The 18,359-nt window shown below is 36.2% G+C and overlaps 1 long non-coding RNA gene across 2 annotated transcripts; it reads right to left on the reverse strand.

The window, feature by feature from the left end:
- Positions 1 to 641: 641 nt before the first annotated feature.
- Positions 642 to 17,902, reverse strand: LOC103668196. 2 transcript variants are annotated; one of them, XR_569956.2, is made up of 3 exons: positions 17,777 to 17,902; positions 12,170 to 12,320; positions 642 to 716 (listed from the first exon to the last, which is right to left on the reverse strand). It is a non-coding gene; the product is annotated as an uncharacterized LOC103668196 (long non-coding RNA). The 2 variants fall into 2 exon arrangements; XR_569955.2 differs by lacking the exon at positions 642 to 716 and adding an exon at positions 5,580 to 6,558.
- Between the last annotated feature and the right edge of the window lie 457 nt (positions 17,903 to 18,359).

Below are 18,359 nucleotides of genomic sequence, written 5' to 3' on the forward strand. Positions count from 1 at the left end.
CAGGCTCATAGCGGAGGAGCCTGATGTGGGGCTCGATCCCAGAACGCCGGGATCACGCCCTGAGCCGAAGGCAGACGCTCAACCGCCGTGCCACCCAGGCACCCCATTTCACTGTTTTAACCAAGTATTTTAACTTTAAGAAAGTCTGAATGATTCATTTGTTTTAGCTTACACATAATAAGATTTACTAATGTTCTGTATATCTTTTGTAGATCAAAACCAAAGCTAGTTCATTAATGCACGTTTCACCTCAATCATTCCACAATTTATATCAAATCATCACACTGTACACTTTAAATATATACAATTATCTTTGTCAATTATTCCTCAGGAAAGTTAAATAATGGGGGGAAAAAAGTAAAGTTAGTATACCACACCAAAAAAACAACACAAAGAAGCTAATTAAAAACAGTATTTTAAAAAGCACTATGGTCTACCAAACATTCTATCACACTGTGCAGTGTTTTTTCCTAATTTGGTACCTTGGATTTCATTAAATTCTGAGTTGCCTAAATATACTAATAAGCACAATACTCATGGAAAGTTCCTGTCTAACATTAGGCACATTTCAGATATGATTGCAAATGTTTTTCTTTTAATGGTAATGTCAAAGGTATGGCAATATTAATCTTACCTTTTATCTTCATTTCTTTTTTCTTTTCTTTTTTTTTTTTCTTAGTCATTTCTCAAACAGCAGCTGTAACCACATCCACATTCTGTTTGGAAAGAAATCCCAAATGGTTTGGTGAATGTTTGACATTATCTTACATAAAACTTATACTCCAATTTCTCTGAATTTGAATCAAAGTGATTAGAAGCAGTTCAGGTAGTTTTCTTAAAAAATAAGTCCATATAGGAATATGGACTGAGTTTAATTTTAGGTAATTCAATGGAAAGTTAAAGGGCACTCAGCAAGAAGTGAGGACAGTATTATGAAGGCCTTGACCATAACACTGTTTCTTCAGGACAACTGAGAGATATATTTCACTAACTCTATAAAAAATTCATTTTTGCACATTGTAATATTTCAGAACCTGGAAATTAACTTTCATTAAATACCATATTAACATCACCATATTTACTTTCCTTTGAAATATCTGTGTGAAACTAATGGTGCTATAAATTCAATAAAGTCTGATGTATTTGGTATTTTCCACATGTGGCCTTCTTAGCATATTTTGTTAGTTTTATCATCAAGAAGCCCAGGAACTTGCATAGGTTTTGAATTCTCCTAGAGGGAAAGGATGATAACTTTGTAGTGTCCTACTAACACTTTACTTATTATGGCACCTTTAAAAACCCTGTGTTTTGTTATCTTTGCTTGCTTGCTTTTAGGTAAATCAGATAAAAACTAAAATATTAGCAGTTTCTCCACATAGAAATAAGCTGTGTTCAGTGCAATCTAAACTCATGGGAATTTGGCTATATGAGTTCTGGGTTTTTGGTTTGTTTGGTGCTTCTTGGGCCAACCATGTGATGAAGTAGATGTTAATATTCCTATCAGCTTATGTTACTAAACCTCAAAGCTCTAGGTTTTATGTCTATCTAAACAGCCCAAAGATACTGATATAGTCCTTTGTATTCTTGAAATTTACTGACAGCTTTGAAGAACAAGATAACTTCTTTCACTTTCTATCTGAGCTTCCTAATTCCATCAAGGTTTGGACTACTGATCAAATGAAAGGGACTTCATTTTATTAACTCCTTTATTAAGTCAGATCTTAAAGTAGCATCCTCAGTAACCAATCAGTTCTTTAATATTTATACAGATGAAGATGGAAGAGGACATGCTGGACACGAGGGTAACTTATCTAAAGCATCAGAAACATGGTTATCTAGGAAACAATGAACAGACTTGTTTGGTTCAAAAAGACAGATGCTTTTCCATGCTGGAAAAATAGGTTACTGGCTAGATTTAGGAATCTATTAAATGCAAGGTTTCTTGGATTTTATTATTTGGGAAAAAAACGCTGAGCCATTAAAAGTTTTTAAGCACAGTAAAGATTAGGGAATAGGAGAAGGTATGGAGTAAGCATAAATTATTACTCAAAAAACAGCATTTTAGAAGGTAGCTTCAGATTTAAATTTTGAACAAGTGTGTGCCAAGAAAGTTCTGGGAAAATCCCTAACCTCTGAACACAGGAAACTAGAGGCAGGCCAGTCTATGAATTCAGCAGGGCTAAATAAGATTTTAGGACATCCACTCAGGCCTTGAATTAGCTAAGTAGAGAGTAAATAAACCAGGGGGAATTACTCCAATACCAAAAACAGTGGACTGTCAAAGAAGGGGCTGAATAAAGATGAGAAAGAGCCTGCTTCACACCCCAGTATGCCATCACAATTCCACCACCATTAAATGACATTTAAGACTGGCCCCTATGTTTCCCTTAGAATATTTGGCATTTTTAGAAAATGGGTACTGTTATGAAAATAGCACAGTTCCTAGTTATATAGTTGTGACAGAGAGTGTATTGTTTGAATTAAATTCAGCCTGCCTCAAGAAAAAAAATTGTTTTTAAAAGGGAAAACACAACAAAACAAACAAACAAAAAAACCCCAAACCCACCTGGCTTTGCTTAGCAGGAATTACCTTAACAGCTCAACTGTTTTCAAATCCTTGAGGTAAAGGGTATAGTAGTTAAATATGATTCAAAAAGGAGAGATATTAAGGTAGAAAAAGAAGGAAGAATCCTTTATATCCATTACAAAAATCTCAGAAGAAAACAAAGATGGTGGAGAAAATGCACTATATAAAGAAATAACGGGAAAAAAAATTCCGAGTTTACACAAGACTGAAGTTTTCAGGCTAAAAGAACTCTTTAAATACCTGGCAAAGTTAATGGAAAAAGAAAAACATGTAGACATACTGGGGTGAAATTTCTGAAATTAAAACATTAAGTAAATTCCTAAAAGCTTCCCAGTAAGTTATCAGCAAAGGAAAAGAAAAATAGGTTGGCAATACTAAATATTATTTAGAATACATTGGTACAAAGTTTATAAAGAACTTTTGGAGAAATGGGTATCTTTGACAATCTGATTATGCACCTCTTCCCTGGAAAAATGCATGTATACTCATTCATACATGGAGTTGGTTCACAAACTCCCTGAGGTCCATTCACATATCCTAGATGGTCCAGGGAATTCAAAGCACACAGAATTTCAAAGGCATGACTGTCTATGAATATATCTTGTAGTAAAGTTACGTTGTGTTCATATATAAAGGCAACAGAGAAACCATCTCAGGAATTAAGAATTAACCCACCCATGAACCCCTGCCTGTCTGCATATAAAACAAAAACCACCGCCCTCCAAAAAACAAAAACAAAAATATAAACTCACAGAAATACTTTGACCAGTTGAGTAATGACTACAGCTAAATATCTCAAGCATGAGGAAGACAGAAAACATGGGACTAACCACTTGTTGAAACTAAAAATTAATGTCTAAATAAGGGCCATATTAAAAAGGTTCAGAAATGTAATTAAAACACTTTTTGTAAGGAACAATAAACCAAAATGATTTTTAAAAAGGTGTGTTTTTCAGAAATAAGATTACTTCAATCATACAAAGGGGTTGCAGGTAGTAAGTAAAATTATGCTTTACATTATCCTACTGAGGGATAGGATACTGATAGATTATAGGTATTGGTAGAAAAATAGACGTTCAAATAATAACAGTACAAAAATAATTATGATTCTACAATCTTACAGCAAGGAGCATTTGGTCAATAAGTATTCTAAAAAACAAAAAATAAAGCAGAGAAATAAACATCAAAGAAGCTTGCAATCATGAATCACAAAATAGGCTGACAAATATAAAATTCTAATTAATCTTGTTATTCCTACCATATGTGCATAGTATGTCTTCTTCCTCTAAAAGTGGAACCAAATTAATGGTGAATTTTTAGAGGTATTATTAACAAACAAGATCACTGAGAACATGACCACATAGCCCAAAAGCCATTTCAAAAATGTTGGAAGGCAGAAAGATGGAGGAGGGGTACTTGACTTAAGCAAAGCAAAGGAATTGACAATGGAACTGCCTTCATGGGGGAAAGGAGACCACATTTTCCTGTGGAATCCCAAGAGTGGCTCAGCAACTGAAAATACCATATAACTTGGCATGTGGGGCTGAGGCACATGACTAGCATTATGAGGATAGTTTGAAATCATGTATCTGGAGATGTTTTGATTCCCTTCCTGTGTCCCTTCTCCAGGTTGCAAAGTCAGCTATTATTATTCCCTTTTGCCAACTGAGGGTCAGGGAGGATTAGTTTCTGGAGAAACTGAACCAGTGAGGGGCTGGCTGGGGACAATACTCTCAGTGGAGATGGTTCATGGCTGAGATGCAGACCTGAAAATGGCAGAATTAAGTTTAAGTCTATACACTGAACTGTGAGTATTCTCATCCCAGTTCTTCCTTCATGATTCCAGAACATGAACACCTAAGGCATATACTTACCAGACAGGAGAGTAAGGATTATTTTATTTCCTCAGACAAAAATAATGTCCTAAAACTGACATTTTGGAGATCCATTAGTAAAAGCTGGGTTTGACATCTGATAACCCTAGAGTTAAGACAATAGAAAAGAGGCTTTTCTAGTGTCTCACTTTTAATTTAAAAGGACAGCCCCAAAATAGTAGGCATTTGATGAGCCTCGTACTTGGAAAAAAAAAAAAGGGAAATTGAAGGAAACAGAGACAGTGTATACAGTAAAAGAAAACTGAAAGTATTAATACAAAGCACAAGATATTTCATCTGAAAAATAAAAGCAGAATTCTACTAAAACAGGAGAAAGTCAAAGACCATCAAAGAGTTCTTGATAATGATAAGATATCAAAAACTCATGGCATACTGTATGGTGACTAACATAACATAATAAAAAAATTAAAAAAAAAAGAAGGAAAAAAAACAGTAAGATAGTCAGAATTTAAAGTTCAATAGGGCCGAAAGATAAAGTTGAGAAAAATCTCAAGTAGAATGAGACAAAGAGACGGAAAATAAGAGACTAAAAATAAGAAAATAGGTAAACAGTTGACTAGCTCCAACCTCTAACTGCAGTACAAGAAAGAGAGACTACAGGAAACAGATGGAAGTAAATTGCCAAAGAATGAAATTTCCCAAACTGAATGATAAATCTCCAGATTAAAATGGCCCATCAAGAGCCTAGAACATGAATAAAAGGGAACCATACTATGTCAAATCACTGGGAACATTCACAATTCCAGGAGAAAGAGAAAACCCTAAAAACTCGCAAAAAGAGGTCACAAGTAAATTAACTGTAAATTAGTAAAGGTATTAACAATATAAAACAAGACCCACAATCATGAATTCAGTAGAATTATTAGAGCATAAAATCTATGATGTTGAAATAAGGAACATACTAGGTGTGTTTGTGAAGTAGAACAACAAATGGAATTACCCTCCCTGAAAGCAGAAAGAATAGAGAGCATATGTAAAAGACAAGTTCAGAAATACGGAATACAGAATAGTAGCAACGCATACTAAGATGAATTTTTTTAAAAAAGAGGGGAAGGAGAGAGGAGTAGGAGGAGGGAAAATGGAGGAAGGAAGGGAGGGGGGAGAGAGAGGGAGAGAGACATCTGAAGAAATAATAAAGACAAAATTGCCAAATCTAAAAAGGTGAAATAAATACGTTATATTGAAAAAGCACATAAAAGGCCAAAGGAAGGGGAAAAAAAGGTACGAAATTCCAGAAAAAGAGTAAAGAAACAAGAATCAGACTGACATCATAGTATCTTTGGATGCAAGAAGAGAAGGACGTTTTTCAAGTACTGAAGAAAGATTTTTTTCATTTAGATTTATATAACTAGTCAAATTGACATTACTATGTGAAAGTGTAACACATGTGTTATCAGGCATTTAAAAAAAGCTATAGAAGGTTTATCATAAAAAGACCCACATTAGAGGGGAAAAAACAAAAACGTCTGGGAAATGTTCAATATAAGACTTATCATAATCCCTGACATATAACAGGTTCTCTGTAAATCTTTGCTGAGCTAATGTAAACTGAGGTGGTGATTGTTGAGAAAATCTGGAGGAACTGGAAAGCTTTGGGAGTGAAAGCACAGGGACAAAATGAAAAGTACAGGCTAAAGGAGGCATATTTGCAGGTTCCTCGATGTCTTCCCATCCCCCGATCCAGTATAGCTTTCTTTACTGCTACACACAGTGATTTAGTTTTCAGCCAGAGAAAACGTCTCTGAGATTTACAGAGGGGAATTAAAGGATATCAAATGCCCAACACACTAAAATCTCTTTTGTACCAAGCACACAAAAACTGCTAATACATGAAAGGCATATGTTTCCATTAGTTCACAGGCAGAAAGCCATTCATGGAAAGGAAATTAATTTTTTTAAAGGGAATGATAAAGGTCTACATACATTCTCAAAGAAAGAATCATTTGTGTAACAGCTACTAAAATAAATACAAAGATAAATTCCCAAGCAGAAAAAAAAGGGCCTACTTACTGCATCTGCCTGCAGCTTATATTCATTCTTTCATGTTACAACAATGTGTTTTCAGCTTTCTGAGGTCTGAAATCAATTAAGGTAATTTTAGACTCTTTTCATAATGGTTTCTAGAGAACAATAGCTTATTTCCTTTCCTCCAAATGGTGAATATATGAAGAAACCTAAATTTTCCCAACCATCTGAATAAGTGAGTGGTCTTTTTATTATTTTATTTTTATAAACCTTGAAGATAAAATATTCATTGATCAGAGTCCTTTGATTTTATATTCAGAAATTCAAACTTGAATTAACTTAAGCAAAAAAGTTAATGCATAAGCTCAATTATCCACTACACTAAAAAGGGCTGGGCACAAAATTCATTCTGTCCCTGCTTTCTGCTTCTTTTATTCACATAGACTACACAGCAGTGGGCATTGATATACAGCCGACTAAGTCCCAAAGCCTTATAGGTTATGTCCAAAGGATAAAAAGGAAGTCTCTAACCCTGCCCAATTTTAAAAACGTCTCTAAGAGAAACTCTGGTTGGTATAGCCTGGGTCATAGCTAGTCCTTGAAGCAATCAAAATGTATAGGTGAGGGAGATACCATGACTGCATCTGCGGAGGTCTTGTGTTCATTCCACTACAAGGGCTTTGTTTCAGGTTGGGTTCCCTGGTAAGCAGGCTCTGAGAAAGAGATCTGCATGCAGGAAGTACATGCAAATTTAAGTGCTCTTAAAATCAGTTATCTGTGAGAGGTTTAGAAAGGACTGAAAACAGGAGACATTTAGCTTTTTGTCTTAGTCATGACAAAAACCTCAGCCAATTCCAGAGAAAACAATGAAAGTGGGATGTCTCTGTAGAGTTGTTCTGAATCGGAGGAGGGGCCTAGGGCTTTTTACTCCTGAATCCACTAGTCATTAGTAGGTTGCTCCTGGGACTGGATGTGACTTTAGGCTATAGACTTTAGTATAGACTTTAGGCTAACTATAGTTCTCTTCAGCTAGGGTACTTTCTAGAGGGGGACTCAGCTCTAAGTGGTCAGCTGTCAACATTCCCAAGAGCTGGGGGAATGGGCTCTTCAGTCTGGAGGAGAAAGGGATGGGGATCTGGGCAGAATACTACAGCATCCACTAAGGAAGGCAGGGCCTTTCTCCTAGAACAAGGGCGAGGAGTAGAAGATGGGCTGAATAAACTAAAACCCACTAAAAGTCACAGTGTTATTACTACTAGACTGGTTAATAAAATCCATTTTTTAAGTTTTAATGAACACTTTAGAACACTTGGCTCTCAGTGAGAAGGCACAGGTTCCTTGAGAAAATCAGTTAACCTTTCTGAGCTATGGTTTCTTATTCTTTCAAGAGAATAAAAACATTGCCATGCTTGTGTGGTTATGGGAGCATGATATGATATTGCTGAATACTAACATTCAATTTATAAGTATCATTTATTATTGGATTAGAACTTCTAATTCTGAGCTTCTTGTTTTCATGATTGTGTACCTGGCTCCTTCAGGATGAAAAACTGCTTTCTGCTTAAAATTAAATATGGGGCATATCAGTATTGACAGCCAGGCTGAAATATAATTTGCAGAGCATACTTTTATTCTGAGGGAGCACAAATTAAGAGTTTAAGAATTACCAAACATACCTATGGCCCTTGCAGCAAATATTCTGTTAGGTGCTATGCAGAATTAGCAGAATCCGATAATTTCCCTTTTTGAAGTTGTAGTGTATGGTTGGAGGTTTCTGTGATTTGTCCTGCATAACTGACCACCCCGAGCTCCAAGTACGCAGGCAGGCTAACAAATGCTGTTTGTGAGACTTGTGCTACCTAAGTGACCTGAGGAGCCTGATGTCATTAGCCGGCCTCCAGGTCAGAATTGGTCCTTCTGGTCTGGACGCCAAGAGCTACAAATTTTGCCTTACATTCCCTCTGGCTCCAGGCTGGACTGGCCCCCCTGGAATGGAATCCGGGAGGGGAGGCAAGCACACTTAGCTCAGGCTCCTTGAAGCTGTAAAGACGTGATAACACAGGAATGCAGCTCTCTCCTAATTGCATGTAGGCAAGCAATGTTTAACTTCAGACTCCGTCATCTGTCCTATAAGTACAGCCCTTATGGGGATGGTCAGATGGAAGTGTCACCTGAGGGGAGGATGCTCTGCCCAGGCCTCTCCAATGGGACTCCAACCTGGCTGTCTCCATGCGGCTGCCCCAGCTAGTGAGGTTGGATGGCATAAGTACCTGATTTGATCGAACTCTGGCTTGTTCTCCTTGACTGCTTACTATTGCCCTCATCTATGCATAGATTTCCCTTTTCTTCTATTAGCTTTTTATAATATTAATAAGGTGTTTTTCCCCTTTGAAACTGAAAACACAGCTGTTGTGAATCTTTTCTTTAGAACAAATATTATCTTTATGGTTTAAGAATATATACCTAAATATTTTGGGGTCTCATTAAAGAGTATTCTTAGTAGTTTATCATCACTAATTTATCTCATATCAGTTTGAATCTTTTTTATCTTTCGGCTTTTATATCCACTAGAATTGCTGAACCCCATAAATTATCATCTATTGTTCAAATTAGGGTTTCTCTCCATTTGTATGATACCTCTGGCATGCTTCAAAGAATGCTTCCTTGCTCTATCACTCAAGAATGTGATGAATATGTCACATTATGTTATTATTTTAATAATGGTACAGATTTCAGTGCATATCCTTTTTTTTTTTTTTTTGAGAGAGAGAGAGAGAGAAAATGCACGGGCAGGGGGAGGGGCAGAGAAAGACAATCTTAAGCAGGCTCCATGCCCAGCATGGATGGAGCCTGATGCTGGGCTTGATCTCATGACCCTGAGATCATGACCTAAGCTGAAATCAACGGTCAGATGCTCAACTGAATGAGCCACCCAGGTGCCCCCAGTACCTATTTTTTAAATCTATGTCTTTACAAAATAAGGCACTTTAATTTAAAATCTTTTCAACATTTTTGGAGTACTGCCCTTCTACCAATTTAACGTTCACAAGTTTATCTTTTAAGCGTGGCAGCAAAAATCAAACTAATGACAACCACTACCTTACTTTTTATCATTATTTGTAATTTATAATGTATCTTTATAATATTTCGTTACATTCTCTCAGAAGCCCTCAGTTTGTTTCCCAGAGCCCATAGTCTCTCATGGTTCATTCCCCCTTCCATTTACATAATATAATAAAAAAACCATTATTATAAAAAAATCAATTTGGGACCCCCCCAAAAAATATTTCATTACATTCTAAAATGGAATGAGTTCTGATATGCAGATCAAAGCCTGCTTTTAAACTGATCCATGAAATTTTTAAGTGGCTAGTTCAAGTTTGTACAGTTAGGATCTAGTGTTGAGTTCTGAAGTCCTACTGCAAAAGACTTTCTCCTGTCTTATAATAGATTTGAATCTCAGTCCACAAAGTCAGGCAAAAAGAGAATGAGATTCTTCATTTCTTTAAATCAATTATTTATGACTCTAGCCCCATCCTTCTGGGATGTAGGGAAATCCAATAATGTCTGAAATCCAATTTTACCACCCTGGTCAGGCTTCCATAAACTTTCCAGAGCCTTCCCCTGCCCCAAAGCATCACTGTCTGGCTACATTTAACACCAGTGAGATGTCTCTTGTCCCAGCTAATAGAGTCCCTTTAGTCTTACAGCTCTGTGTTTCTGTGCTACGTACAGAAAGAGAAATATCTTGCAAGAGAATTTCTGTACGCCCTGAAATATATGCAGTTTGTAGGGCCCATTCCAAAATGAAATTTAGGGCCCCTTGTTAGAAATTATTAAGTATTTCAAGACACTGACAGCAGAGAATTAAACCAAGTGTAGCTCCCTTTTAAGTGCAGTACCCTGTTCAACTGCACAGGTTATACATCCATGAAGCTGGCCTTGCCTCTCCTTGAGGCAAGGGTACCTAATGAGATACAGTATCACTGAAATCTACTGTCCATGCTTGGCTTCCCTGATCCATGGAAACCAACTACCTTAACTTTCTCCCCTTCCTAGAGTAGCATCACTATTTGGGAATAGTTCGCAGATAGTTCAGCTCAATTCTGGCTTGCCTGGATATGCTCTACAAGGGTCAGATCCAGGATTTCTGAGTTTTAAGTTCCCAGAGGCTACTGTCTTTGGAGCCAAAGTCTTCCATTTTTGTATGACTGCACTCTTACCCCTTAGAAAATCTTTACCAGATTTACAAAGTATGTTCTCTGATTTGAATGTCTTTTAGCTTGTTCTAACACTAATGTTCACTAATTCACAGTTCCTGTAGCACTGTTTGCTTTGAAATCACTAATGTCCATTATCTGCAAATATTTGGATATCACAGGCACCTGATATTTGGCATCATCAATTACACTGTTTCAAACAAAATTCAAATGTGTCTTCTTCTGGATAAAGGGTTTATCATCAGTAGAAAACACCTTTAAATTTTGATGAGTCATCATTGCATCACTGGCAAAACAGATTTACCTATATATTTTTTTATTATGTTCAATTAGCTGACATATATCAGTTTTTGATATAGTGTTCAACAATTCATTAGTTGCAAATAACACTTCCAGTGCCCATCACCACTTGTGCCCTCCTTCATACCCACCCCATGCCCCCCTCCCTTCTGTAACCCTCAGTTTGGTTCCTGGAGTCCAGAGTCTCTCATGGTTTGTCTCCCTCTCTGATTTCTTCCCATTCAGTTTTCCCTCCCTTCCCCTGTGGTCCTCCACACTATTCTTTATGTTTCACATATGAGTGAAACCATATGATCACTGTCTTTCTTTGCTTGACTTATTTTACCACTTAGCATAATCCCCTCCAGTTCCATCCATGTTGATGCAAATGGTGGGTATTCATCCTTTCTGATGGCTGAGTTAATACTCCATTGTATATATGAACCACATCTTCTTTATACCTGTATTCTTTTTTATCATTTTAGCCCATATCTTGATTTATTAAGGTTGTTTTGATGTCTGAGTACTACTATGGTAGTATTGTCCACTTCATGACTCTCCAGTCCTAGAAAGAGGTTTTTTTTTTTGTTTGGTTTTGGTTTTTATTAGTTTGAAATAGGCTTCCTAAGTTTCACCACCCAGGTGCCTCCATTTTTAGGTATCACCTGGGAAGGATGGAGGAATGAATCTCTTCAGCAGATTCAAACAACGCTTTATTTCCCCTCTCTCTCTTCCTTCTGACAACTACATTATGTTATCAGAGGTTCTAAAGGAGTATTTGGAAGTCTTTCAAAGTTATTCTCATTGAAATCCACTTTATCCTACATATGTGAAGGGATTTCTGAGGCTTTATGGTTATAATTATGTGCGAATTTTGGAAATGTGATCATGATTGCTGTCTCAAAATGAATAAGTTCCAATAGTAGGGGGTGAAGTTGGTCCCTGTTGCATGTAAGTGCTATAAGAACTCTTAGTAAGCCTGAATGAGCTCCCTACATGTAATGTACAAGAGTCTTAATCCACAAACTTGAAAGCATAAAAAATAGGACATTCCTTAATATCTTCTGCATCCTCAAAAATTATAACTCCTAAAGTCTCCACCTCATCACTGTTGTTCAGCCTCAGTCATCATTACTCTCCTCCTTCCAACAAAAATGTTCAATAACCCTGGGGTCTTGCACAGCAACAAGGCATAGTCAGCCTCCTCTCTCCACATAGCTTACCCTTGAGATGGTCATGTCCCAACTCCATAAGCTGCCTCAGGTCCAAAAGTTTTGCAGCCTTCTTGCCGTGTCACAAGGTGTACATCTTTCCTCACAATTGTATTTCAGACTTGGGGAGCATGGTTCAACTTCCTCAACAAAGATCAGAAAACTGTATCAACACGATTGAGAAGAATACAATAGTGTTACTTTGCCTTGAATAACATTACAGTTTCCCAGGACTCTTCATAGCAGAGTCAAACTCAAATTAATCACTGCACACTAACTTTTGTAGTACCATCTTCACTACAATTCCTGCTTCCTTTCTGCTATTTTCCCTTTGTCCTGGTACTCTAGATATACTGCTTTAGTTGTTAAAAAAGAACACTTGGACACCCTTAGGCACTTTAAGAGCCTGCACAAGGAACATCAACTGGTACCAGACTCCAGGGCAGGACATCTCACTAGAATATGTATTCCATGCACATCTACTTCCATTCATGTGTGAAGCTGGGTTTTGATCCATGGGCCCTCTGAGGTGAGACAGATATTTTGACAGTATGGCCCATGACTTCTGTTATCCATTTCCATCACTTCATTCTTTCCATAGGACAACTTTGGTCCTTGATTTATATGGAACAATCATGAGAACCACCTGAAATGTGCTAGTAAATGCAGGGCCTGCCACTGGGCAAATCTGAGAAAACAGTGTAGCTCAAGAGAGAGGACAAGCCCTAGTCTATGGTTTCTTTGTGAGCTGCTTATTGAGATAGATCTATGGCAGGAAAGCTTTAAATGGATTAATTTTTCTTCTTTTCTTCTCCTCTCCTCCTCTCTCTATCACCAAACTTTTCTGAATGCTTACTTTTTGCCAAATATCAATAAACAAGACTTTAGCTGGGTTATCTTCTCATGCTGACAACAATTCTACGAAGAAGGCGCTATAATTTCCTCTATTCTCCAGATTAAGAAGTGAGGCAGAGATAGATCAACTAATGTCCAGGAAGAAGTGGGACTGAGATTCACTGAAACCCCAAGTCAAGCACAACTATATATTGTCTGTATAGCTTTTAGGTATAAATCTAATTACACATATAATACATGCGTACTGTAAAAAATTCAATCTGCAAAAGAGTTAAGAGGCAGGTGGAAATTCCCCCAACTCTGACAGTTCAGCAGAAACTAATAGCACTGTTAAAATGAACATCATTGTTCATGTTTTCATGCTCATTTATACAGTTAGCGAAAATAGAGTTGTATAATTCATATTCATATAGATAGTAGATATACTGATATCAACATCATGATATTAACATTATATACTGTTTTGTTATCTCCCTTTTCACTTACCAATATGCATAGCTGCATAATAATTCGATATATAGGTACAATATAATTAAATCAACCAATCCCTACAAGTAGTTATTTTATCATATTACATTACCATTTTATGACTTATGTGCTCTCTTCACAGGACTGAGTATTTACTGAGAATAGAGAATTCCAGAGGTATTCATTTTTAATAGATCCCCTGGACACAGTACCTAGTGGATGGATAAATATTTGAATGGAAGGATGAATGGATAAATGGAAAGAAAGATGGATGGAGCAGTGTGGAAGGCATTCTGTAGAAACAAATATCTGATGACAATAAGAACTACTGGATTATTACTGCCATGGTTGATGTAAGAGTAGTAAGAGCTTGAACTAGGGTATCAAACAGAAGGAGGTGAAGGATCTAGAAAGCTATCTTGAATGGCTGGTGTTTTGCTTTTAAAAACATTTATCTCAAACTTCTAATAAGATGGTTTTAAATAGGGGCTCCTGGGTGGCTCAGGTGGTTAAGCCTCTGCCTTCAGCTCAGGTCATGATCCCTCTCCTCCTGCTGGTGCTCTCTCTCTTCCTCTGAAATAAATAAAATATATTTTTTAAAAAGGTGGTTTTATATAGTCCACTAGTTTCCTGTGATTATTGACTTTTACATTTTATCTTCAAAATTTGACTTACTACTACATTTTGTCACTTATACTGAATAAATCTATTATGTATTCGTTTGACTTCTTTTCCCACCATGATTCTGAATTTAATTGTGTGGTGACTCACCAACATTGATTCCTGCAGGAGTTTCTATTCATCATCCAACAAAGTCCCTCATAGGTTCTAGAAATAATTGCTAGAGAAAAGTAATGTTTGAGCAAAACCTTTACTTCATTTCTTATTCCAATGAAATATTCTATGATTGATAAATAATAATAATTTATTGAGTACTACAATGCCATAAATAGCAGTAAGTGATATACACAAGTATTATTTTAAAAAGAATTTAAGCCCCATAACTATAAGGAAGCTAATAAAGTGAGAAAGTAGCCAGGCTATGGTATAAAATCAGTACAATCTGACCTCAAAGCTTGTTCCTTTCTTCCCCACAAGGAAACACTCCTCTATAGCCTGCCTTTATGTCAATCTTCAAATCTATAGTTTTTTTCATCTTTATTTAAAATGTTAGCTCAGTTGTACTTCCCTGGTCAGATAATTTGTAGAGTGTCAATGATGAGACAAAACATAGAAAGTCTCTTCTATGTAAGTCTTCCTCATTTTGTGGGTTCATTTCTCTCCTGTTTGCCCATAAGGAGGCCTAATCTTGTCCCATTTCTTGGACAAATATATGCATACCAGCATGACTACTGAGTTTCTATACATCCCTCACTCTTTCCCTCAGGCTGTCCTTAGGCTGATGTGGGACTGAGTCCACAGTGTTGAGAACTGGACCTGCAAAGGTATCCCTAATTCCCTTACTTTAACACATACCTGGAAAGCAAATAGGATTTTATCTTTCACCATATACACCAGTATTGTGTCCACTTTCTCTGGGGTTATTTGCAGGGCTTACTAAAATGTGTTCACTACCAACCTCTCACCATTTTCTTCCACTCCTACAGTCCTCCAGCATTGTAGGTGAACTTCCTAATCATACCACACCCATTCTCTCTGATTTGCATATGTAGTTCCCCATCTTGGTTTTCTTTAACCCAGAGTGTGTCTCCTTGGTGAATGCTTACTTGTTTAAAAATATTTCATTATTTGGGAATGTCGTGTAATACGTTTTGGTGGAGGTGAATACCTGAAGGAATACCCTTCTACTTGACATTAGACTTCAGTATGCATGAATCATATCTGAAGATTACTACATTGCTCTTTGGGCTGAATCTCCCAACAGTCAAACCTACTACCCACTATAGGGCAATGATTTTGTACCAGCTCTATCTCTTTGAAAAAGTGATTGTCAAGCTTACCCCCATATCTTGGAAACCATGAAGGCCAGAAGGCAGTGGGATTGCATATTCAAAGCACTGAAGAAAAGACTGTTAATCAAAAGTCCTATATGCAGCAAAACTACTATTCAGAAATGAAAAAGAAATTACAACATTCCCAGAAAAACAAAAACTCAGATTCACCACAAGCAGATCTACCCTACAAGTAATACTAAAGAACGTTAGACAGTACATCAAATCAACATGATGTGTGGGTCAAAGGGTACATAGTTTCATTAGTACTTATCCAAAAGAGACAGAGAAAAGAGAGAAAGAACTTTTAGAGGTGATGGTTCAGTTTATGGTACTGTGTGTGGCGATGACTTCACAGGTGTATACTTATCTTCAAACTCATCAAGAGGTATACATTAAATATGCACCAGCTTTTTATATGTCAATCGTACCTCAATAAAAAAAATAGAGAGCACAAGTAAAGGTAACTATATAGGTAAATATAAAAGACAGCTTAAGTGTGTTTTTTCTTAGTAACTCTTCTTCTATATGATTTAAAAGACAGAGCATAAAGCAATAATTATAAAATTGTGTTGACAGGTCTATAAGGCATAGTAAATATAATGTATGATACATGCATAACATAACATATAATAAAAATGTAATTTGTTTGCAATAACAGCATGAAGGAAGAGGGAATGGAGCTATACTGGAGTAAAGTTTCTGTACATGATTGAAATTAAGTTAGTATTAATCTGAATTAGGTTGTTTTAAATTATCATGCTAATTTTAATCCCCAGAGCAACCATGAGAAAATAAAACAATACTGTACTGCTAAAGGCTAGACTATACCATCTGGAGAACAAAAAAGATTACTGACTACAGCTGAAACCAGAAAGAATTAGAATTATTATCTCTTTATATGTAGTTTCTCAATTTGTAAAAGATTGTAGTTTTAACTCTGTAAATGAATTAGGTAGCATCTACAAGTAGAAAAACATCCAAGTGAATTAGTAAACAAGAATATATAAAAAGTGACATCAGAAACATAAAGTGTAAGGAGGGGGTTGGGAATGAAAATGTTGAGTCTTAGAATGTGTTCAGATTTACCTTGCTACCCAAGAAACAGACTCTTAACTATAGAGAACAAAGTGATGGTTACCATTGGGGAGATTTGTGGGGGGAATGGGTTAAATAGGTGATGGAGATTAAGAAGCATTGGGTATTGTATCAAAGTGCTGAATCACTATGTTGTACACCTGAAACTAATATTACACTGTATGCTAACTAAATGGAATTTAAATAAAAACTTAAAAATATATATTTAAAAATTAAAATATCAAGAAACATAAATAAATGCTACCCAGGTAGATTCAACATCTAAATACAAAATTACCTTGTTATCAACTTAAAATAGACTATTATAAGCACAAGGTGATACAGGTGAACCTCACAGTAACCATAAAGTAAAAACTTATGAGACTTTTTGTTACTGCTAAACTTTAGCAAAAAGGTACCATTGTATTGTGAAATTAACTGACCTACATATCTAACATTGATGTAATTAAATTCAATCCTGCTAATGACTCTGTTATGTGGATCAACCCTAGAAAAATAATCACAAGGGATCAGCATACCTCCTTTTCTCTACTTTTTTTTCTTGCTTTCTATTCCTTTCCAGCACCCCCTAACCTTCACTCCAAGGGACCACTGTTCTCTTAATGTTTTATGATAGTATAATGGAAAAAGCACTGGACTGGAGTCAGGAGTCTTAGGGATTAGTTCTGGATTTGTGCTTAACTAGGTATAAGAGCCTTTACTGAGCCTCAATTTTATCATCTGTAAAATGAAGTGTTTGGCCTAGATAATATTTTATTTTCCTTCTAATCCTAAATTTCCTTCTAATATTAAATTTCTAAAACTATAATTTATTTAAGAGGGAAAATAGATAAAACTAAGTCATACTAAGTTAATATTGCCTTAAGTAGTACTGTTTCTAAAATCATCTGCATTAAAATAGGCTTTGAAAAGGCCATGCTTATAATAAAGAAATGAAGAGCACCTGGCTGGATCAGTCGGTGGAGTGTACTACTCTTGATCTTGGGGCTGTGAGTTCGAGTTCTACATTGGGCGTAAAGATTACTTAAAGAAAAAAAAAGAAAAAAGTATATATAATAAAATGAACATTTCATCACAAAATTTTAGGCAGTGCTATTTAGGACGATATTTTGGGGTTACAGTAGCTCTCATAGCTCATATAGACTGCCTTAGTCATCTATATGAAAGAGTAAGATTATTCAGGCCAAATGTTTGAACACATGGGTTGGAAACACAGGAACTTTGCCAGTACAAAGTAGTATTGTACCTGTTTGTGTTGGGTTGAGAAAAATGGGTCTCATTTTGCCTTCCATCAGTCACATGACGGCTGTCCTCTCTGTTATATCCAGCCTTCCAAGTGTGAGCAGGGTATACATTTGAACCCTTAGGCCACTCCGTTCCCTATAAAGAATTCAGATAATTCATTTTCTAACACTTTGCCTTAGAGTCTTTGACTAAGTCCCAGTAGTGGAATCATGTACCTTTCCATCCTTGACAAAAAAATCAATAAGGGAAAAGAGGCCAAAGACTGTATTTTGTAATGATATAAAGATTATTTCCATAATACTCACTCTGCACTGTTAATAAAATAGATTTAAGAGCAGGGAAACCCAAATAAATGTGCCTTTGAAGGAATTCTATAGAAAATATTAGGACAGTTGTGACAATTAGACTTTGTAGAGGGGTTTATAACTAACGTACACGATTCTAAGTATTACTACTGAAGAAGTGAGCATATCAGAATTCATTTAATCTACATTTTATTATGCATTTTTGGATACAGATGAATTTTAAGTAGAAAGAAATTAATCAAGTTTTCTTTAAAAAATCATGTTTTTTAACAACTTTAT

The sequence above is a fragment of the Ursus maritimus genome, assembly GCF_017311325.1.
Source record: "Ursus maritimus isolate PB19 chromosome X unlocalized genomic scaffold, ASM1731132v1 scaffold_X1, whole genome shotgun sequence".
NCBI lineage: Eukaryota > Metazoa > Chordata > Mammalia > Carnivora > Ursidae > Ursus > Ursus maritimus.